General features: G+C 41.0%; 1 long non-coding RNA gene across 1 annotated transcript in view; it reads left to right on the plus strand.

The window, feature by feature from the left end:
• The first annotated feature begins 200 nt into the window (after positions 1–200).
• LOC117363267 overlaps positions 201–24,549 on the plus strand; it is a 112,806-nt gene continuing 88,457 nt past the window's right edge. The window contains exon 1 of the long non-coding RNA XR_004540013.1: positions 201–414. This is a non-coding gene — a long non-coding RNA (uncharacterized LOC117363267). The remainder of the gene's footprint in view (positions 415–24,549) is intronic.

A 24,549-nucleotide genomic window follows, 5' to 3' on the forward strand; every position in this document is an offset into this window, starting at 1 on the left:
GAAGATCCTGTATGCCTCTTTAAAAACCCTGTTTTCAGATCTAGTAAATATCCTGAACAATTTAGAGATCCTGGGCAAAGCTTTAGAAAGGAGCCCGTCCCTTTAAGAGTATCCAGAGCTCAGGTTGCTATTCAGAGTGCAGGGCCCTTTAAGATCTGGCCTGTCCCTGCTAGGAGGGGGCATGGCTGGAAGCCGAGGCTTCCATTTACTGAGCTTTCCTCCTCAGAGAAGGGGGGGGCAGCTAGAATGGAGACTGGGAAGGAAGCCAGTCCTTCCAGTTGAATTGAGGCTTGCACAAGAAGGAACTGGAGGAAAGCCATACTAAGCCAGTCTCAGAAGCCCAGCCTGAGGATTATGACATGGAGTTCCAAGACGACTATGCTTTGCCTGACTGGGGAGAACAACAGATGGACTGTGAGTAGGCTATCAAGCCAAGCAGTTATTTTTTCCTCCTCACTGGAGTTTGCATTTTGGTGCTTTGTTCTAAAACCTGCCAGAGTGTTGTGCTGAGGACACTGTGGGGTGTGTCCAGCCACCCCAAAGTACTGTAAAAGCAGTAGCTGTAATTTTTATTTTGTTTAATTTTTGGAGCAGCTTGTGTGCTGCTCTGAGTTGTGCTTTGGGGGTGAGGAATTAAAACCAGAGCCTGTCTTTTGGGGGGGGTGGCAACACCTGAGGTGTACAGGCCTATCTCTTCCCAGCCTGTTGGGGATTTGGCTCTACCCAACAGGGCCACAATCAGAGCCAGTGAGTATGATTTTTTCAAAGGAAAAGTGTTTGTTTAATGCACTGTTTTGATAGGCCCAAGAGTGGGGCCAGAAGGAAAAGTTTTGGACTTTTGGTTTTGAAGACTTGATTGTGTCTAGAGCACTGCTTGTGCTGAGTTGGAACTATTTTATTTTTCCAAAAGGAAGTAACTAGATTTACTGAAGCCTTTTTGTGTTTTGCTCGTGTCATTCTTACCAGTGTGTTTTGGAGTTTTGTCTGCTATTAAAGTGTTTTGCTTTATTCAATAAGGGAATCTCAGTGTGCAATTTGTGGGAGGCACAGAAAGCTGTGTTCCACTATCTTTATTCAAACTCTGGGGCAGGGATTCAGAGGGGCAACTAGGCCTTGCCAGGATCCTGTCTCACAATATTCGATGCCAGGTCAAATCCATGCAGTAGCTTAAGGGGGGGGGGGGGGTTGAGGGGGACAATCTGCCCCGGGCGCCATTTTTGTGGGGGCATTGGTACCCCTCCTCCTCTCCACCTCTTCTTACTCCTCCTTTCGCTACGTGCACACCCCTTCCCTTCCCCCATACCTCTAGTTGTTCACCATCACAAGCAACAACTTCAATATGTTCCTCATGACAGTGTCAGCTCTCCTGCTGATGTCACTTCCTTTCGCTGACATCACTTCTGGGTGCCGCACATAGGAAGTGACGTCAGAGGGAGAAGTGCCAGGGTGGTGAGGAGCGTGTGGAAGCTGTTACTTACGGTGGTGAACTATTAGAGGTATGGGGGAAGGGAAGGGGCGCACACACGGCAGGGAGGAACGCAGGGGGGCAGAGATGAGGGTGGAGGAGGGGCGCATATGCCCTGAGCAATTCTCACCCTCACTACGCCACTGAATTCATGCACTGGCAATGAATATCCAGCTCTTGGGTAGCCACCAGATGGGCAGCCATTTTTCAGTGCCAACATCTGTAATAACTGGCCATTGTTGGGACAGCTGTTTATACAGTCCTACATGGTCAGGAAGTTATCCTGGACCCAGCATTGAACATTGGTGATGCCCAGATAATTTCTGGGTCCTATCTGACCCGCCCTTGGACTGCTTTAGCATTAGGTGACAGTGCTGTGAGTCAGTGCTGGTATTCAGCCACACTTTCTGGTTAAGTGCCACTGAGAATCGGAGACCTGGACTGGCAGGGTGGTTTAAATGGGCAGTAACGATAACTGGGCAGAGAAGGAAGAAATGGCCTGAGCAAAACTCCTGCACTATTAATGATCAAATTTGGCACTAGGAGAGAGTGGAAAGGGTTGACCATTTAAACAAATGGGACTGGCGGGATAAGTGATATTGGCAGAGGAAAGAGATGATAGGCATATGAGTAGGAAGCCATGGAATTTGAGAGCGATAGGGTTGAAGGAGTCTGGGACTGGTTTCTCTAAAATCTGATCTAAGTTTTCTCTTTACCAAGGACGCTGGTTTGTGTTTAATCATAGCATCTGACTTATCTCACATATTAATCTGCTTGCACTATGTGCCTTAACCGCGTCCTGTTTGTGCTGAAAACATGGCCATATATGTATTTTGCCTTCCTGGACATGTAAAATGAAAACCTCAAGGCTTAGGGATATTAGAGTTGCTCCCTATAGGGCTATAAGGTTACCCCCTGAACCAATAGTAAATGCGGGCTTAGGACCAATGTATGTCAAGAATTTGTAGCGAAATTAGCAAATGGAAAATTGTATCTGGCCTCCACCTGGCTTAGACAGAAAACATATATTTACCACTGAACATCCTGTTTTTGAACACTTCTGAGGCAAAACCTTTAAGGCACAGAAGTCAAGTCTTTCGCATATATGCTGAATAAAATATACCTGTCACTTTCATGTCTCTGATTATTGTGGCTGACCAAGTGACCTTTCAGGGTAAGCCTGGAGAGTATGGTAAAGAAGGTTTAAGCATGGCGAAAAGGTGTTGCTACAGGAGAGGAATCCCAAGATTGTCAAGTATTTCCCCACCCAAAAAAAATTTTCTCTCAGGACTTAAATTATTAGAGATTATACGAGGACTTTCTAACCAAACTGGGATTGTGTGGCAGTGAGGGCAAAACTACTGAGTAGAGTTATAAATAAGGATGTGTTACATGGCATGGGGTATTTGATACAAAACATAGAAAGGTGTGAAGTGCTGGAGAGATGATGTAAATATGTGAAGGACATGGAAGCTCTGGGGAAGAGATAAAGAGATAGGAAAGGGATGGAATTGTGAAGGGCTTAAAGAGGAGCTGGAGAGAAACTGCAAGGGGACATGGAAGATAAGTAGAGGATATGAATTAGAAGAAAGAACTGGAGGCAAGGGGAAAGGGATCAGTGACAAGGAAGGAGCTTAGATTGTTGAAAGGTCAAGAGGCAGTGGAGACGGACCAGGCATTCCCATTTCAGGGATAGTATTTCTTCCATGAACCCAGGGGGAGTTCCTTCTATCTACAATTTTTTTTTCACTCTGTTAGGATATATTTCATCTAGTACTTCTTTGACATTCTCATTCCATTTGTTGATGTGTTAGGGTTTTTTCTTCATTGTGAAGTTTATGACATTATCTATTTTACCTCTTGCTTCTTTGGTAATTCTATTTATTTATTTAGATTTTTATCCCGTCCTCCCAGTAGCTCAGAACAGCCTACAAGCAAACATTCACAGGGAGTACATTTGGACAATACAAAGACTATACAGTAGTTTAAGTACAAGGATTATACGGCAGTTTAAGTACAGGTTAAGAATGGACTATACAGCAATTTAAGTAGTGGATCCGAATGGAGAAGAGAGGGTAGAAGGGAGGGTGAGGGGTAGATTGCGGTTGTAATTTTAGTTGAAGAGTAGGGTTTTTACCGCTTTCCGGAAGGTCATCAGTGAGTTCTGTAATCTGATTTGCGGGGGGAGTTGGTTCCAGAGTTGGGGGATGAAGTGGCTGTAGGAGCGTTTGCGGGCTGTTTCTGACAGGAGGGACCTTCCAGGGGGAGATGTATAAGTGTTTCTCCATTTCTGAGCAGAGGGGGCGGGTGGGGGTATACAGGGTTAGCTTGGATTCTATTGTCTTTTATTTTCTTATTTTTGTGTTATTGCTAGTGGATGATAAATCTATCTACTTATACATGCCTACTTGTACATGCTTATATAAACTAATATACATTTATTCATATTATACCTTTTTATACACGCATATAAATATATACAATCATATTTAGTATTGTGTACTTTGTTCATACTACTCCTATTTCAATTCACGCTTGGTGTCTGTATCGTGATCTAAGTTCATCTTGGAAGTACTAACTTCTTGATAAATCTGGTTATCTGTGCTATGATTATTTTATCCTCTGTCCCTACCGTGTTTATCCTATATATGTTCCTAGTAGAGACTAGCCAACTATCTCCTTTTTGTTGCATTATTGGCTATGGTATTCTGTGAAAAGGATGGTCTTCATCCCTTTCTTGAACTTTCCGTTGTTTTTTCTAGTTTTAGTTCCTTAGGAAGGGCGTTCTACTGAGAACATTCTTTTCCTGACGTTTTTGTATTTGATGTCTCTGAAGACCCATTGGCCCTAATTCTAAAAAACATGCCTACAAGTAGGCACCTATAGTAGATTGGGTCATCTACCAGTTTAGGTACCTGACTTAATTTTTTTAAATTGGCTTAATTGGCTCTGACAATTCAAAGCGCCATTAAAAATCAAAAGTAGGCATGGTTAGGGGTAGAGATTGGCATGGATTAAGTTAGGGAAGGTCTTGTCAATCCAATCTGGTAAGCTTCTATGATTGGGTAACAAAAAAACTGGATGAGAATGAGTCCCTGGACATAGTGTATTTGAACTTCAGTAAGGCTTTTGATAGTGTTCCACACCGTAGGTTATTAAACAAGATGAACTCGCTAGGACTAGGAGAAACACTGACAGCATGGGTACAGGACTGGCTTAGCAGCAGGCTTCAAAGAGTAATGGTAAATGGTATCCCCTCAAAAACTTCGAGAGCGACCAGTGGAGCGCCACAGGGCTCGGTCTTAGGCCCGATGCTATTTAATATCTTTGTAGAGGATCTGACTCAGGGACTTCGAGGCAAAATTACACTATTTGCCGATGACGCTAAACTATGCAACGTTGTGGGCAGGGCAACAGAACCTGACAGCGCAACCAGGCCCAACACTATGGAGCAAGACCTGCTTGTATTGGAAATATGGTCCAGTACTTGACAACTAAACTTTAATGCCAAGAAATGTAAAGTAATGCACCTTGGGAGCAGAAATCCATGCAAAACATACACCTTGAACGGTGAAAACTTAACAAGAACTACTGCAGAAAGGGACTTGGGAGTTCTAAACTAAACTAAACCTTAAGTTTATATACCGCATGAAAGCTGATAATCAGGTGGAGAAAGCTTCAGCAAAGGCCAGACAAATGCTGGGTTGCATCAGAAGGAGCTTTATCAGCCGAAAGCCAGAAGTCATACTACCGTTATACAGATCTATAGCGAGACCTCACCTGGAGTACTGTGTCCAATTTTGGAGGCCACATTATCAAAAGGATGTGAACAGAATGGAGTTGATACAGAATGGAGCTGATACAGAGAATGGCCACTAGGATGGTCTCAGAATTTAAAGACATCCCATATGAAGAACGCCTGATCAGACTGCACTTATATTCTCTCGAGGAGCGCAGAGAAAGGGGAGACATGATAGAAACATTCAAATACATCACGGGTCACATCAAAGTGGAGGAGGAAATCTTTTTTTCTAAAGGGTCCCACGGTGACAAGAGGGCATCCACTAAAACTTAAGGGAGGAAGATTTCACGGTGACGCCAGGAAATATTTGTACACCGAACGGATGATTGATCGACGGAATGATCTTCCACACCTGGTGTTCGAGGCCAGTAGCGTGCTCGACTTCAAGAGTCGATGGGACAAACAGGTGGGAGTACTACAGAGTTATGGTCAAACGATAGATACTCCAGGGAAGAAGGGTTCTTGAGTAGGCAGACTAGTTGGGAGGGAGGGTGCTTGAGTGGGCAGAGTTGTTGGGCCGTCGGCCCTTTTCTGCCGTCATACTCTATGTTTCTGTGTTTAATATACTGGCGCCTGATATTATGATGCCTACTGGTGCCTAAGGGCTCCTTTTACTAAGCTGCAGTAGTTTTTATGTGTAGCGCGCTAATCTGAAGCACGCACTAATCTGCAGCGCGCGCTAAAAACGCTAGTACACCTTAGTAAAAGGAGCCCTAAGTTGATTTTGGGACTACTAGGTGCGATTCTATAAACTGTGTTTAACTTTGATTGACATGTGGTAGGTTCTGCTTTGCTAGGTGTCTATCGAGTTAGGCACCATTTACAGAATCTGGTCCATTGTACCTATTTCATAAAGTTAACCTGGGTACCTATGTGCCTTTACAATATAGATTCCCAGAATTATCCCCAATAATGTATACCTTATTTTCTCTAATAATAGCTCACCCCTCTGTTCAAGCATCAAAAAACCCTATAAATTTCATCTTAAAAACAAAATTTAGATTCCTCCAATAATAGCCTAACCCCCAGAATTAGCAGTAAATGGCACTGCTCTCCTCCATCCTCCACCCCTCCCTCCTGTGCTGGGTTGGTGCAGGGACTTGAGCATGCGCTGATACTCAAGGCTTTGAGCAAGTACAAAGGCTCAATGCTCTGCACTGGCCAAACGCCATAACCATGAGGAGAATTAAGAAGAGAGATCTTGTGGTGAAGAGCAATGCAGGAGGGCAAAGGAGAGAAATTTTGCCTTCTAAGACTTCAGAAACCCATTGTTTCTAATAATATCCTGGGCAATTATTAGATTGAAGTTTCAAGTTTCTTTATTTTTGATATACCGTCTATCAAAACAAATGTCTAGATGGTGTACAATATAAAAAAGATTGTAAGGGACAATTAAAATAGGTAAATAAAAGCAATATTTTATCAAATATTAAAAATACTAGATGAATTCAGATTAATGTACATGAGACGGAAGGAAAGTAGGGGAGGGAAAGTTTGTTTAAAATACATCGAAGTAAAATTAATAAAAAAGGATGGTAAATGGGGAGTGGCAAAAACATTAGGAGGGGAATCATTTCAAAAGAAGTATTAGATGTTTCAAAGCTTCACATGAATCAAGGAATTAAGAGGCTGAAGCTAATACTAAAGAATAAAGGCATCTTTAAAGAGGAAGGTTTTAAGTTTGGCTTTAAATTTTTCAAGCGAGTTCTCTAATCGAACGTCTAATGGGAGGGCATTCCACAGAGAGGGGGCGGTAACTGAAAAGATGGATTTGCGAGTAGTATCGTAAAATAGTTCCTGTATTGATGGTATGGAGAGTAAATTTTGATTACTGTATTTGATCGGAGGGTCCTGGATGATAAATAAGGGATCAAAAGTTTATTTATAAACGCCGGTTGGTTATGGTTTTTTGTTTTAAAAGTGAGGAGGAGTATTTTATAGGAGAGACAATGAGTAATAGGTAGCCAATGTGCTTTGCGGAGGAGAGAGGTGACATGGTCAAATTTTTTTGCATGATAGATTAATTTAACAGCAGTGTTTTGCAATAGTTGTAGACGACGGATTTCTTTCTGGGTTATACCTTGATAAAGGGCATTACAGTAATCTATAGTTGAAATTACTAAGAAGTAAATCAGGATATTAATTGAGGAGGGATCAAGAAAAGAAGAAATAGAACGGATGAGCCTAAGCTTATGACAACATTTCTGCATAATTGCACTAACTTGTTGATGAAAGGTGAGATCCTTATCTAGAATGACTCCGAGAAGTTTAACTTTACTATCTGTTTGAATTGGAGAGGAGTCGATACAGATGGGTAGACATAAATGTTCATCTGGAGAGGGCGAAAAAAGGACACTAGTAGTTTTAAGAATATTCAGTGAAAGTTTATTATGCCGAAGCCAGAGGTACATAGCACTGAACAGATTTACACTTGGTCTAAAGTAGGGTTTATTTGGTGTAAATCCTCTTGCCTAAAGTTAATGATGGATCCCCGTGCTAAGCGCTATTCTATAAACAGCGCCTAACTTTGAGTGCCGTTTATAGAATAGCACTTTGCAAGAATTTTATTTTTTTTTTTTGTACTGATTATTTTGGCACCATTTATGGAATTTGGTCCTAAGGCCCGGATTCAGTAACATGGTTGGTGGCCATCTTAAAAGCGGTTGCCGATGGCGTGCCAACCATGTGACAGTGCCGGGGACAGAATCGTGTCTCTGGCAAAGGTAGGTACAGGAAATGTAAGCCAAAGTTTTCCTGACCTACATTTTTGGATGCCTACCTATGATGTGAATAGCCACACCCACAGTAGCATTCAGTGGCCTAATTTGCCTCTATAGCCGTAATTCTGGCACCAATTTTTTGTAGGCACCAGTAGGTGCTTTAAAACTCAGATAAAATGCCACTTGAACTGCATTTTTAACTGAGTTTGAGCACCTACTAATGCCTAAAAATATCATCGCTGATTCGAGAATCTGGGCCTAAGTGTTTGTCAACCTTTTATAGAAGGGTCCCATATTTTAAAAGCTATTTATGTACCTTCATTCCACCCCAGTTTTGTAGCAACTACTTGTCAGAGTCATTTTCTGCATATAAAACATGTTTTACATGTGGAAATCACTCTAAAATTACCCCCATAATGTCTTAGAAGACAGATTTTTTTTCTTACCTATTAAGGACATCTGGGTTAAATTTTTCATGATCCAAAATGTGAAGACAGTTCATTATTTCAATTGTAGAATTATATTTAAATGCTTTTTAAATATATCTTGTGCTAGACATGCATCATTCTTTGAGCGACTTGCTAATGACTTAATTTCTCATGTTGTCATCCCCAGAAATTTCATGCTAATTGTATTTAATGGGCTGTGTACTACTGAAATATTTAGAACCATTTGAAGCAACAGCAAAATGTATTTGCAGATGGGAAACAAAGAAAGAAAGAAAAACTGGTAAAACATTCAGAAATTTTGATGATGTATTCTACAGGGAAAAGTCTGCATACTCGTATACTTTTATGAGCAAACATAAATTACAGAGGACAATTTTATAGCAAAGAGCTTATCTTTTTTAGTGCATCTAGTTTTGTGATTTTATAAAATAGGATCCCAGCACACAAATGCTCTTGCTCAAATTTACACCTGCCAGAAGGCAGGCTCAAATATATATGATCATATTATACTGTGTAGCAGGCACCAGAGTCTTAGGACAGGACTCTTCAGTGCCTCCAGTGGCCACAGTTCAAAATTACACCAACGTGTTACTGAAGAAAGTCACCCTGCAGGGAAGGAACTGAACAATAACACCTAACAAAGTTCTAGGATGATAATCAAAAAGAAAATATACTTATCAAGTTCAAGTTCAGAATGGCTCAAATCTTCAACATACAAGAAAAATGCGATCCACTAAAAGAAATAACCAGAGGAAACTCTGGCAGCTTTCAGGATTTTTCCCTCCTGACACAAACAACCAGTGTTTTTATTTCTTCACAGAGGTGTTCTCCAACAAAGACTTTTTCCCCAAGTCTGCTCCTAGCAGAGTTCAGGTAAGTATAATTCAGAGAAATGTACAGTTCCTGGCAAAAACACTGTATCATTCAAACATTCATTGCACAAACTACAAAAGCCTCCAGCCTAAAATAGAACTTGGCTGGGTAAGAGAGGAGTGTCCCAAGTTTGCTTATCAAAAAGCACAAACAGCTTTTCAAAATTCCCGCCCTGATGTCTGCAAACTTCTCCCCCAAAATGAAACACTGTCAGCTTTAGAAAAGTGCAGAAAACCAAAATCAGAATAAACCAAAACTCAGTCCAGGCAGTCAATCAATGTGGCTGGGAGCAGATGTCCCCTCGGGTGAAACGGGTCATGCAAACACATGTTGGGCTCCTGCAGGTTCACCCCTGTTTTCAGGATACTAGGATCCTTTTTGCTTATGGAAGGAACAGGAATCTATGTGACATCTTGAGCCCTAATATGTTACCTGCAGTGGACAAGGAGGATGTTCAGAATGGTGAACGGGGACACCACAGTTGTGGTGGATGCTCTGTGTACTCTCTGATGCTAAACATCACTGAATTTGTGCATCCAGTTTCAGGACAAAGGTTTAGACTGAAGAGCAATACAACCTGCATTAGAGAGGGGGTTATTTATATCATCATATGCCCCTGTCCTTTGTTATATGTGGGACAGACCTCACGGAAATTGAGGGTCAGATTACTGGAGCTAAGAGAGTGGAAGAACCCCTGGTGGTGCACTGCCTTGAAGCCCAACATGCTTTTAGTTCACTGCGGTGTGTGGTGATTGATCATCTCCCCTGCTCTGTGAGACGTGGTGACTGGAGACGTCAGCTATGTCAGAAGGAACATAGATGGATCTACAATCTACAAACCGTCCACCCAGCTGGGCTGAATGCCCGAATTGAGTGGGCAGCCTTCTTTGGTTGAAGCTGGCTGGGGATTGGTCTGACTGAAAGGGGAGGAGTCTGTTCTCCATTTTGAAGACACTGATTGCTGGAGAATCCCATGCCTCAGCTTCTATGTGTGTGGATGTGAGCAGTTGGAGCACTTGGAGAGCCTCTACAGTTGCTCAACGAAACTGAGGTTTCCCCATCGGGAAAGAGTGGCTGGGGGGCCAGGCAGGCTTGCACTTTTTGGATGCATGGAAGTCAGCCTGGACACCGTCTGCAGCTAAGTGTTTGTTTGTTTTTTCCTTCTTACCATTGACTGTGTTTGAGACTCATATATGTGCTGCTTGCTTTACTCACATTTTTTGAAGTTTTGTTAGTTGGCGTGCTAGATTTTTTTTGAGGTGGTTCCTACGAGGGCTACTATAGTGTTTCTCACTGCTGAGTGAACTGATACATTTTGGACCTTGCTTAATGGTTGTTTATAAGTGGAGTTTTTTGCCATATGAAGATGAACTGAGGCTTTTTCTCCACTTTTTTTTTCTTTTTTCTTGTTGTTTGTGTGTTAAGTGAATGAGCGGGTCTTTGTATGAGTGCAGTGGGTAGACCTGGTAGCGTCTAGGTAGGTCCCTCCTATGATTTCCAATAGGGCATAATTCATTAGTTTATGAGATTTTTTTGAGCAGAAAACAAACCCCCAGCCCACAATAGCCACTCCTACCTCCATTGGTTAAGGCAGGGGTGTCCAATGTCGGTCCTCGAGGGCCGCAATCCAGTCGGGTTTTCAGGATTTCCCCAATGAATATGCATTGAAAGCAGTGCATGCACACTGATCTCATGCATATTCATTGGGGAAATCCTGAAAACCCGACTGGATTGCGGCCCTCGAGGACCGACATTGGACACCCCTGGGTTAAGGAGTACTGCATACATCCTCAGATACTAGTTCAGCTTGCAATTCCATTGGCACTTCTGGATCAGTTGCCAATGCCTTTGAAGTGGCCTTTGCTTCATCCACTTCCATGGGAGTACAGGCATTACTCCCGCTTGAGCCAGGAGGTTCCTCTTTAGGGAGAGCTCTGTGCCTTTTCCCTAACTGCCCTAACAGTTTGTTCTGGACTGCTGGCATTTTAAAGGGGAAGACACCCCATGCTCTACCTGGGTCTGAGCTCAGCAGATCCACTCTCTGGCTCCCCTGCTAGTGACCTGGATAATCATCACTCTGCCTACTAACAGGCTTGGCTTTACACTTCAGGGTCCTAGCTCTACTGTGTTCCAATGAAGGCCTGTGTGAAGTCTTCCTAACCCCCGACTCTGGGTTGCTAGCAGGCTCAGGGAGATCTAAATAGTGTCGGGCCCGGGCCCTGGGCACCCCCTTTTTGGGTTTCCTGTCCCCTTTTCTTCCGGCACCCACAGGACCTTGGCAGGCATGGAGCCTGACTGGTCACAATATATAATATACAGAGAGAAAAAAAGACAAAGTATTGAATGCATGTGCATACGTACGTATGTTAAAAGGTACAGTACATGCATAGATAGCAACTCTGCCCCTACTCTATCCAAACTGACCTCAGAAAATATCTACATGTGTGGTATTTATGTTTTTGCAATATCTTTAGGTACATCTATTTTTTTAGTGCATGTACATATATCCGCTATAATGATGTGTTCATCCACTAGATGAAGTGTTATATCTAGGCAGGAAATAATAAAGCAATATACTCAGCAAAGACAACTGGGGTATGTGTTGTATGTGTGTACATATATCCATACATAAGTTTGAGGACCACTGTCAGCATCTATAGCATGCTTTTCATATGGAAAATGGTTATTAAATTACCCCGTATTTATGTATTTATTTCTGTATTTATAAAATTTATATTCCACCAATCACAAAGCTCTCATTAGAGGAACAAAGGTAAGGACGGAAATAAAATAGGAAGTCTTAGCAAAGGTGTCCCTTTACTAAAGTGTGTTAAGTAGTTAAAGCATGAATTAAATCACCTGATTAAATCACTTGTGCTTAGCTATCCACTGATATTCAGTGAAACCTAACCATACGGTACCTCTGAATATCGGCACTTACCGCATTGTCCAGTTAGTGCAGGGGTGATCTGTGAGCGGAGCATGGACAGAGCCAGTATGTAACTGGCTTACAGTGCTAATTCTGTAATGGACACATAAAAAAGATAAGCGCCTAAAGTTAGGCTTCTAGGGGGCTGATTTTGTAAAGGGCGTCAAACTTAATTGGCAAAATACTCTTAACAGCCTCAATAATTGGTAATAAAAAAAATTGGGCGATAGATACCCATCCAATTCTATAAAAGATAGGCACCTATCACATGGTGCTTAGCTGCGGCTAAAGCCTAAATGGGTGTTTCTAAGGGTGGAGGGTGGCTTAGGCACCACTAAACGTGATTCTCCTTTAAAATCCTGGTCTGCATTTCAGATGCCTAAGTTTTTACATAGGCTTTTGCTGGCTGTGATTCTAAAAAACGGTGCCTAAGTGTGATTGACATGTGGCCAGCTCCAGTGCTGGCCAATTTAGGCACTATTTTAGCCAGCTATTGCATGTCAATTACAGTTAGGCATCCATTACAGAATCATACTTAAACGTTAGGCACCTGTAATGTAGACCAGGGTTTTAAAGGCCTATATTATAGGAGCCTAAGTCCTTTAGGAAATTGCCCCTAGGAGCGCCTAAGCCTTTCTCTACCCCCCTAACACACCTACTTTGGTATTAGGTGCCACTAGGCACCACACAAAAAGGTATCTATCTTGTGTAGAATTGCGCCTAAGAAGATAGGCGCCAATGCCCCAAATTTACAACAAATGTTACTCCTTGATTGGGAATGATGTCTGTGTTGCATGTTATGGAAAGAATAAACATATTTGGTCCTATTCTGATTTTTTTTTTTTTTACCTGATCTAATTAAAAGCCTATCTAAATGAAATCTTAAAATCAGATCTGCATAATAATTTTCTAATAACAAGCATTGTATACATGTCAGTGTGGAAACTGTTGGATAGCAACTCGACAGTGACTAATTAAAGATCTGGCTACCTCTTCTGAAGATTAGCCCAGGCAGATTTTCTTCCACTGGGTAATACTATATTCAGCATCATCATTAAATATTAGAACATATTTCAACAATAATTTGTTGAAAACACTGTTTGCAAACCTCATCTTTGAAAAGCATGCATTTAAAATATCTGGAAAAAGATGCCAATTTTAATAGAATTCAACACAGCACACAGGGCCAGATTCTGTACGGGATGCCTCCATCAGATGCCACTAGGTGCCCTAATCAAGGACGCCTAGTGATGCCTAACTTTGGAATCCATGCACCATGTTTCTGTATATAGAAACATCCCAGAATTGTTTAAGACTAATATATCCAGTTATATAGCAAACAGATCATTATGTTCTGAAAATTCAGCTTTACTGAAGACGAATGTAAACCCAAGGCTTGTTGAGACTGGCAAAATGAGTTTCTGCTGTGCAGGAGTTAAAAAATGGACCAAATACGAAACTGCCATGTAAAGGGCATGTTCAGGAAATTACTCAAGCCAAAGCTATTTGTAGATACTTTCTTCTAGTTAATAATTGCCTTTTTTGACAAAGCTGATGAACTGTTCACGATCATTCTTATTATGGTTTTAGTTTCTAATAATGTTTTAACATGATTTTTTTTTAGGATTATTTGTATGTCGTGATGATTCTGTTTTTAAATTATGTATGTAACTTTGTGAACCGTTTAGTTATGAAAGATATAGAATTTCTTTAAATAAAATAAGATCAAAAGATCATTAGAAGGTCTACTGAACTTCAGGAAGGCAATAAAAACCCACCTCTTCCTGAGAAAGCACCAAATTCCTAAACCTTACAAAGAAGAGCACCGGCCTTTCACTTTCACGAGTCTCAAGCGCTGATGCTCTTCACCCACCACGCTATGAACTGTCTTACTTTATATTGCCCATTATATAATGTTTTACCCTACCAAATCACCTCCGATCTTGGGGAGGTTCGTGTAGGGGCAGGGCAGGGGGTGGAATGAGGCAGAGCTGGAGGTAGACCAGGAGGGGGCCAGGCGTCCTCTTTTTTTAATAGAGAAAATCTGGCAACCCTACATTCACCATGTCATTAAAATGGCAGAGTTGTAACTTTTTTGCCTGAAAATTGAAATGTTTACCAGATAGCCAGTTATCAGTAAGGCATAATTCATACTTCTCAGCAACAGTGGTAGTAAGTTTCACAGTATAGACCATAAAATTGGTGCAGATCTACTGAAAATATAGAGGTTTTGCAGAGTTGATAGCAATAGAGAGTGTTATTCATTGTCATGCACTCAATAAATTTTACTTTCCCGAAATAGACCACTATCAAATGTTATAAAAAATGAAAGCCATTTTGAAAGGATTAGGAGTTATTTACATGCGTAAAAAGCTAGTTTACCATATAAATGAATGTACATATGTAAATAGCAATTTTAAGAAATTTATAACATAGGCATTTGCATATAACTCATTTGCTACACTTCCTACATGCTCCCATCTTTCACCAAATAATATAAATCTTAACCAAGGTAGTGGCAAAAAAAAAATAACAGGCCAAAGCTTCATTAATTTTAACTATAACATAAATAGAGCTTTAAAACTTTAATCATTCCTCCTAAATTGTCTTTAATTAAGGTTAGTGTTATCTAGCTGCAGCTTTTCTGAACAACCTTACCTGTGATATCACAAAGTAGTCACATATTCATAGGTTGTAACTTATAGGCCTTTCCAGATCTTACCCCATGAGCTATACAGCAATACCACCTGTACTCACCTGCTTCCCGTCAATCTGGGAGTCCAAAGTATGCAATTTTTTCAAAATGTCCTAGGGAGTGTATAGGATGCTTCTACTTTCTCTTAAGAATACTCCCTCATACATTCACAGCCACATTAAAACCTATAGTCCTGTTGGCCTGTGCCTCTATCACCATTTTTAGGCCTTGGGTCTAGTATTAAAAATATCATTTTCCCTTATGTCAGCATCTTGGAATTTCAAGCTGTTTGTCTGTTAGCCAAGGAGGCCCATCGCCTGAGGAATGTGTGATAAGGAGGATCCAGAATGGACTGGTGATCATCAAAGCCTAGCAAATCTTATTTCCAGGACAATTTATGAGGTCACTGAACCTTGGGCAGATAATGCAGGACACTTCAGTATGTGAGAAAGCAATCTGCATGGTAACAAGAACTGTATTGATCAATGATACCCTTTTGGTGGGGTTCAGAAGACTAGAAGCAGATTAGCAGATTGGTAGATTGGCGGATGGAGTTGGAGAGTTGGTCATGAGGTGTGGAGCAGGTAACTTCAAGTTCGTGCAGGAAAGAAGAGAAGCGTGAGTGTGACGTGCTAAGTCAGCCGTGTGCATAGTAAGGCTGCCCTGAATCAGGTTTTCCACCTCCTGGTATCTCCCTGCAGTAGAGAGAGACCCATTTTGAGATTGCACCCTTCTAGAGAGTGACTGCATCTCTGGTCATCAAAGACTGACAGCTGTATGTGAGCTGGCAAGCATCCTGCCCGGGACTGATACCAGCAGAGGGTCGTATTTAGTCTGACATCCCCTGACGGAGAAGGCTGGCTCCTTGCCAGTAGAAGGAAGTGTCATGTGGTTAAAGCCTCTACTTATAAATGGTGAGCAGCATATCCTCTAGTGATGGGTTAGATCAGTGGTTCCCAAACCTGTCCTGGAGGACCCCCCAGCCCGTCAGGTTTTCAAGATATCCCTAATGAATATGCATGAGAGAGATTTGCATATAATGGAAGTGACAGGTATGCAAATCTCTCTCATGCATATTCATCAGGGATATCTTGAAAACCTGACTGGCTGGGGGTCCCCCAGGACAGGTTTGGGAACCACTGGGTTAGATAGACAGAATCACGGCTATTCTCCGTGTCTTGGGAAGTTCATGTGGCTTGGTGGCAGTTCAGTGGTATCTTACGTCAACGTGTCACACCGGCGCATGCGCAGATGCCCTCCCAACAAGCAAACAGGTTGAGGGGGCAGGGCTGGGGGAAGAATGGAGCGTGACTCGGGAGGAATGGGGTGGGGGCTGGACAGAACTGGGTGGGCCGGGGGGCGGGGCAATGGGTCTGGATTTTTATTCTGGAAATTTGGTAACCTTTCACCCAACTGCATTTGCCTCCACCACCTACATGTGAACTGCAACTGATTATACATGGTCTGGTACTGGATATCCAGGAACAATGTCAGCAGCGGCTAAATAAAATATTCACTGCTGTTGACAATAATGCGGTAGCTATGTTAATGTTAGTAAATAGAAATAGAAAATTGAAGTAAGGTGATCGCTTTTTATTGGACAAAATTTTAATTCTTTTTTTTGCCTAACTTTCAGAGCACCATATATAGAATTTAACTCTCCTGACAGTATATTGCTGTTATGGTATCCTCTCCTGACCTAACACTACTTCTGGCAATAGCTATGCCCTCAGTGGTGTTAGGTGACCTAAAGTGCCTATGGGGGCGTGATTCCAATGCCGATTTTTTTAAGGTACAAGTAGGCACCTTGAAACTCGGTTAAAAGCATTGTTTTAATGGTGTTTCTTACTAAGCTTGGGCCTATAAAATCGGTTCCAGTTAGATAATTTGGGTCTATGTGACTAAATGTTAAATACAAATATGTTTAGATTAATCCCTGCTATGCAGTAGGCAGAACTTAGTTGAAATTATAATAATAATTTTTTTTTTTTTTGGGGGGGGGGGGTTGAATCACTTCTTGAAAGCAGGAATTGATCCCTGTCGTTTATACATTTTTTTTTTATTATTTTTTTACTTACTTCATATTTTGAACAGCTTTCTGAAAACATACCCCCCCTCCTTTTACTAAGCTGTTCCAACACTCATAGAATTCCTATGAGCGTCAGAGCATTTAGCGCCCCAAGCTGCGGTAGAAACCTCTACCGCAGTTTAGTAAAAGAGGGCCATAAGTTGTAATATTGCCAGTCATAATTGTATAAATTGTCGACAACTTTTTACTGAATTTGTCTGAAATATGTAAACGATAATTTGTAAAGATAAAGAGCAAAATGTGTGTAAAGTTGACATATTGCAAGAATTTTCTTTGATAGCCAAGATTTGAAATAATATTTACATTTTTAGCAGCTGTTTCCATAGAAATAGTTTCTAACTGCAAAGCATGATGTACATACAGAAACTTTGATATAATTAAATGAATAAAAAGGTCAGCTGAGAGCATTATTAAATAGATTTTTTAGATAAAATCAAGCAGAAAGTTTGCAGAAACCTAATAAAGTATGACACATTTTTCCTGTGGAGTTACACCCAGGGATATCAACCAGTATAAGTCTGTGCTTCATCTTCATTAATATGTATTACTAATGATTTTACTTCTTAAAGTAAAAAAAAAAAAATATGTTAAATTAATTCTTAAGGACATCTGCTTCTTAGATTACTGCTGACAGACCTGAGTCAAATGCACACTATTGAAAAAATGTCACCTAGCAACTACTGTATTTTAGCATTAGGTTGAAATACATAGCTAAACCAGAGGTTCACACTGATACCAGTCTTCTTATAATCCCCTAAATCTGTATAGAAGATCAAGGTCCTGAAAATGCTCTGTATTCAGGTCTAAAGTACAGGCAGTCCCCGAGTTAAAGACGCCCGTCTTAAGTACAACTACGGGGAACTACAGGCACAAGAGGGCACTCAGAGAAACTGGAAGGGGAGAAGTTTAGAACAAATGCCAGGAGGTTCTTCTTCACACAGAGGGTTGTGGACACATGGAACGCGCTCCCGGAGGAAGTGGTCGGGCAGAGTACGCTACGGGGATTCAAAGAGGGATTGGATGGATTCCTGAAGGATAGGGGGATTGAGGGATACAGATAAGGGTAGATAAGAGTATGGAAAGAGTATAGATGAAAACAAGGGGGCTATAGGGCTAAATCAAGATAACATGACAGGTCATGGACCTGATGGGCCGCCACGGGTGCGGGCTGCAGGGCGCAATGGACCTCTGGTCTGACCCAGCGGAGGCAAATTCTTATGTTCTTAAGAACGCGGTTGTGGCTTCATTTGATTTCACTGAGCAGTATTTCCAGTGGCATAGACTCCGGTACAGGAGAAGTGTTGGAGTCTCCAACACTTCTCCTGTACCAGATTCAGGAATGATGCATGGCCACATTAAGCCCAGTGTGTGTTTGTGCTTGCTCTACCTTAGAGGGAACACTGAGGGATAGTTGGTCCTTTTCAAGTTTCGAGTTTAAGTTTCAAGCTTATTTAAAATTTGTTATCCTGCTTATCAAGTTTCTAAGTGGCGTACAAAGGTTAAAATAGATAAAATATGGGTAATACATACTGATCTCAATAACAGACATACTTTATCATACAATAGGTTAGGAGGTAGAAATACAATAATAGATAGCTGGGAGCAGAGGTTAGCAACAAAAATCTTAAAATCTACAAGTTCTGAGTTACATACAAATCCAACATAAAAAACGTAACTCGTTCTTAACCCGGACTTTACCTGTATAGTGAAAAACCTTCCAACAGATGAATAAAACAAACAAGGCAAGTACAATAAAGCTTAGGATCTATTATTTTTTTTTTTTTTTTTTAATTTGCAGTATGCTGAGAGATTGGAGAATCTGGGACTCTTTTCCCTGGATAAGAGGAGACTTAGAGGGGATATGATAGAGACTTACAAGATCATGAAGGGCATAGAGAGAGTGGAGAGGGACAAATTCTTCAAACTTTTGAAAAATGAAAGAACAAGACGGCATTCGGAAAAGTTAAAAGGGGACAGATTCAAAACGAATGCTAGGAAGTTCTTCTTTACCCAACATGTGGTGAACACCTGGAATGCGCTTCCAGAGGACGTAATAGGGCAGAGTACAGTACTAGGGTTTAAGAAAGGATTGGACAATTTCCTGCTGGAAAAGGGGATAGAGGGATATAGATAGAGGATTACTGCACAGGTCCTGGACCTGTTGGGCCGCCGCGTGTGTGGACTGCTGGGCACGATGGACCTCGGGTCTGACCCAGTGGAGGCATTGCTTCTATATGTTCTTATATGGGCCATGTGATCTTTTTTTGCTATCATGTGAGTGGCTTATTGGTTAGAGGAGTAGCCTGTGACCGAGGGAAACTAGGGTTAAAATCTCACTGTTTATACTTATTGGGATGAAACAGCCGGTGCCTTCAAAAATGGCGTCAGTCACACGTAGGCACTGTTACCAGAATCATGGCTACCGTTAAACATAAGCACCGGTAATGTAGGCTAGGGATTTGGAGGCCTACATTAACAGCGCCTATGTTTGACGTTAATCACATCTACAGAGGCGCCTAGCGGCATCTAAGGTCATTTCTGGCCAAAGCCACACCTGCTTTGACCTTAGGCACGGCTAGGCACTTCTGTAGACGCAAGACCAGAGCCCTTTTAGTAGACACCTGTGGGTGCCTACATTTTTTTAAATGAGGTTTTAATTAGTTTAAACAATGCGGTCAATTACTGCGCTAATTAAAGCCAATTAAACCAGTTAAGTTAGGCAGCGATAGTGCGCCTACCACTGCCTAACTTATGGTATCATTTCAAGAATCAGCCCCATTGTGTGTGTGTGTGTGTGTAAGGGACGCCATCTGATATATGGACAACCACTTCAAAATGATCAGATAGAAATTACCATGTGTTACTTGCAAAGGTGTCACATTAAGGGGCCCTTTTACAAAACTGTGGTAAAATGTGGCCTTAGCATCATCATTCCTGTGTGCTATTTTCAGCATTAATGGCCACTGCTAATTTTTCCATTAGTGTGCGAGTCCCTACCTCTACCTTTCTGTAGGCGACAAGGGCTCGATACTAACCACGTGCTAATTAGTTAGTGCACAGCAAAATACAGCTGAACTGATTTGCGTATTTAAGCAGCGCGTGCATGTGCAAAAATTGTTATGGTATACCTAAGTGCACCCCTTAGTAAGGCATTTTTTGCTGCAGCCATAATTTTTTAGGGCCAGGAAAGCCAAAGTTAATGTCATTTATAGTATGATTAAATACCAACGTTGTCTGGATTGTATTTAGTTTCATCAATTTACCGTGTTATATTCAAAAAAAGATGCCTCAGCCCCACCACTCCACCGCTTGTAATAATTCAAAAAGCGGGAAGCTAGTTGTGGTGCTTCATCATTGGCAGTCAATTTTACATGATTTTTTTCAATTTTAACTCTTACTTTATTTTTTATTTATTTTTTCTATGTATCAAAAATCTTTAAAGAAATAAATATTGCAAAAACTCTTCACTTCTTGAGTGTCATACTGTATGCTTTAAAAAGTAGATAATACTTATCTCAGCCAAAAAACCCAGGGAGTCAGACCCGACATGTTTCACAACCAAGTGTTTTTTCAAGGGTCTCCCAAGGGTGCCGCTGTCATCCGACTCCAAGTTAGTAAGACAGCGGCACCCTTGGGAGACCCTTGAAAAAACACTTGGTTGTGAAACATGTCGGGTCTGACTCCCTGGGTTTTTTGGCTGAGATAAGTATTATCTACTTTTTAAAGCATACAGTATGACACTCAAGAAGTGAAGAGTTTTTGAAATATTTATTTTTTTAAAGATTTTTGATACATAGAAAAAATAAATAAAAAATAAAGTAAGAGTTAAAATTGAAAAAAATCATGTAAAATTGACTGCCAATGATGAAGCACCACAACTAGCTTCCCGCTTTTCGAATTATTACAAACGGTGGAGTGGTGGGGCTGAGGCGTCTTTTTTTCAATATAACACGGTAAATTGATGAAACTAAATACAATCCAGACAATGTTGGTATTTATTCATGGTATTTGACTGGATTTAACTATTTTTGTCGAATTTTTGCCATAAAGTTTGTAAGATTTATAGTATGATGACAGAATTGTTTATATATATATAAACAATTTATATGATGGCAGAATTGTTTATATATATATATATATATATATATAAAACTATTCTGCCATCATACTTTAAATGACATTAACTTTGGCTTTCCTGGCCCTAAAAAATTATGGCTGCAGCAAAAAATGTCTTACTAAGGGGTGCACTTAGGTATACCATAACAATTTTTGCACATGCACGCGCTGCTTAAATACGCAAATCAGTTCAGCTGTATATATATATTGGAAGCAATCAGACCAGCATCTGACATGGATTGTGTTTTGTTATTCCTGCATCAGAGAAGTTGGCTACCTGAAAAGCATAGATCAACTTAGAGCTCCCTTTAAAAAATATATATATATAAATTTTTAAAGGGAGCTCTAAGTAGATCTATGCTTTTCAGGTAGCCAACTTCTCTGATGCAGGAATAACAAAACACGATCCATGTCAGATGCTGGTCTGATTGCTTCCAAAATAAGTTCATTTTATAAAAATTGCTGAAAGAATGGTTATACCTGTTATGGATTAAAGATATTGGATGACATTTTTGAGGTGTAATAAGGACTAATGATGAATCATGGTAAAAGACAAATTTCAGTATTAAAACATTTAATTAAAGATATTTACCTTCTGAAGGTTCACTAAAAAAGATAATATTGGAACTGAAGACTGATATTTAAAGTTTGGGCTTGTCATAGATATCACATTTCTGTGCAGCATATCCGCATCCATGAAATATGATTTAGGCAGGAAACAGTAGGTTTCCTGAAATTTTCTTGGGTGGGAATAAGATGAAGCACTGGCTGGGGCTGCCAGTAGTAACAATTACACCACTTATTATGACTTGAAACATATTGGCATCAATATTTCATGGGCAGTGAGCATATTTTTAGCTGCTACTAGGCATTGGTATTGAATATCTGGGTGTATGTGGCCAGCTATATCTTATGTGGTTAAGTGCAATATTTAGCACTTAACCGGCATCAATATTTCATGGGCAGTGAGCATATTTTTAGCTGCTACTAGGCATTGGTATTGAATATCTGGGTGTATGTGGCCAGCTATATCTTATGTGGTTAAGTGCAATATTTAGCACTTAACCGCATAAGCGACATAGCATAAAGATAGGATTGAATTTTATAGTGGTTCGATTTAACCACTAAACTTAAGTGCTGAATATCAGCATTTAACTACAAGTTAACCTAGAAGGAGTTTCTGCTGGTTACATTGATTTGAATATTGTACTTCTCTTTAGTATATCATTACCATTACCACCTCCTCTGTCACAACTTCCTGTTTTTGCTAGGGCAAGACACGGCAAAGGAGATATTACTGGCCTGCCTTCCACAGTGAGAGTCCTTGCCTCTAATAGAGAAATTCAGACACAAGCTTAGTTAGCGGTGTAATTCCTTTCAGAGGTCTTTTATTTTCAGGTGACTTTATCCTCAGAGTAAATTCATTCCAATGCTCATCACCTTATCAGAAGTTCACTTTGTACAACATAGCCTGGCTTCCTGTGATCTCTGCATTATTACATCCTTGCTTGCTCTCCTTTCTCCACTAAAGAACAAGGCTTTAAAAGTATAGTCCACTTAGTCATATTTGCATATGCAAATGAGCCTAAGGAATCTAGTCAATCAGAGTCTTAGGCCACTCCCAGTACATCCCAGAATGTACTGGGAGGGAAGCCTAAGATTCCGGTTGGCCCAGGCGCCTAAGGTCCCTTCTATGGAAGGGTCCTTAGGTCCCTGGGCCGATCAGAGCCTTAGGCCCTTCCTTGGTGCATCCCAGGATGCACCGGGAAAGGGAAGGCCTGCCATTCTGTGGAGGCAAGCCTGCTGGCCAGAAGGAGTAAGCATCCCTTTGGCCAGCCAACAAGAAAAAGGTACGGGGGGATCCGAGTGGGCTTGGGGGATGTCAGGGTGGGGGCAAGTTTTCAGGGGTTGTTCCAGCAGGAGGGAGTAGGCATGCCTTCTGCTATTGATCTTTGGGAGGGTGGGGGGGTTTCTGGCAGGAGGGACTGGGCATCCCTCCTGCTGTTAGTCTTTGGGGAGGGGGTTCTGGAAGAAGGGACTGGGCATTCCTCCTGCCGTGAGAGAATTTTCGGGGGATGGCAGCAGGAGGCATTGGGCACTCCTCCTGCCGTGGACAATTGGGAGGGGGGCCTCGGGCGTTCCATCAGGAGGGAGTGGGCATCCCTCCTGCCAACCGACCTTGCGCAGGGAACAGGTTGCTAAATCCTCATTGATCCTGCTGAAGTTATGTAATCTTTTTAAATAAGAAAAGATATAAAACTTTTAAAAAGATTACATAACTTCAGCAGGATCAATGAGGATTTAAGCCACTTGAAGTTAAACTACTCGGTGGTGGTCTGAAGGTCTTTGAAGACTGAAGTTTTGTCAATTGCTACGATAGGGAATGTGTATTGTATGAATGTGACTTCTGGCATTGGCCATGCCTACTTTGGCATTCGACAGCCTAAAGTGCTTACATAGGCATGATTCTGGTGCCTTTTTTTAAGGTGCCAGTAGGCCCTTCAACCTTGCTATTTTTTGCCGTTTTTAACAGTGTTCTTCAATTAACTTGGGTGCTAGTAGTGCGCCTACCAGCACCTAAATTTAGGCGCTGGTTTCAGAATTTGCCAGATAAGGCTAGACTTTAGTAGGGCACTGGTTTTGACCTAAGGGCCGCCGTGTGAGCGGACTGCTGGGCAAGATGGACCCAGCAGCAGCAAGATGGACCCAGCAGCAGCAAATCTTATGTTCATATGAGACTGCCCCAACTTTGTTAGTTGGGCTGAGAACCTTTTAGCTGCCCTTCGTAATCAAACGCCGCTAAAAATGACCCATTAGCCACCAAGACGCAAGCTAACCACCCGGCATCTGTTCCCTGTCAGTTAACTCGTGCTGAATATTGACTGGCTTGTTTTTGCTGAAACTTTTGATGGAAAAACTGTTTTAATCTCAATTTTCAAATGATTTTTTCACTTACTAGAAACACATATGTTACATATAACTAATAAATTAAGATGTCTGTTTTGTTTAGTTGTTTCTGAAGAATTCAGGTTTAAAATTAGGAAAGTAATGATCTTTCAGCTTGCTTTACTTATTCTCACTTAATGTTTCCTCAAATACAAAGTCAGAACAGTATAATACAAAGTCTGCCTTGTCTGTAATAAAGGTGAACAATTATTCTGGCCAATAATTTCAGTTTAGAAAAATATGCATCTTCCCTGATTCCATTTTCTGTCAGATGAAATTTGCATTTTAATGTGCAGATCTAATAGAATGGAATTATTTTCAGTGTCCTTTTGGTAGTAAAAAGATTTATAGGAGTTTTGATATGTCATCTTTTATTAGCTATGCGTTAAAAACTTGTGATGTATGTGGTGTTTGAATGATGCTAAACTTGTATTGTGTTTAATTATGTATGTAATGTAATTTGCT

The sequence above is a fragment of the Geotrypetes seraphini genome, chromosome 7, assembly GCF_902459505.1.
Source record: "Geotrypetes seraphini chromosome 7, aGeoSer1.1, whole genome shotgun sequence".
Classification (NCBI taxonomy): Eukaryota; Metazoa; Chordata; class Amphibia; order Gymnophiona; family Dermophiidae; genus Geotrypetes; species Geotrypetes seraphini.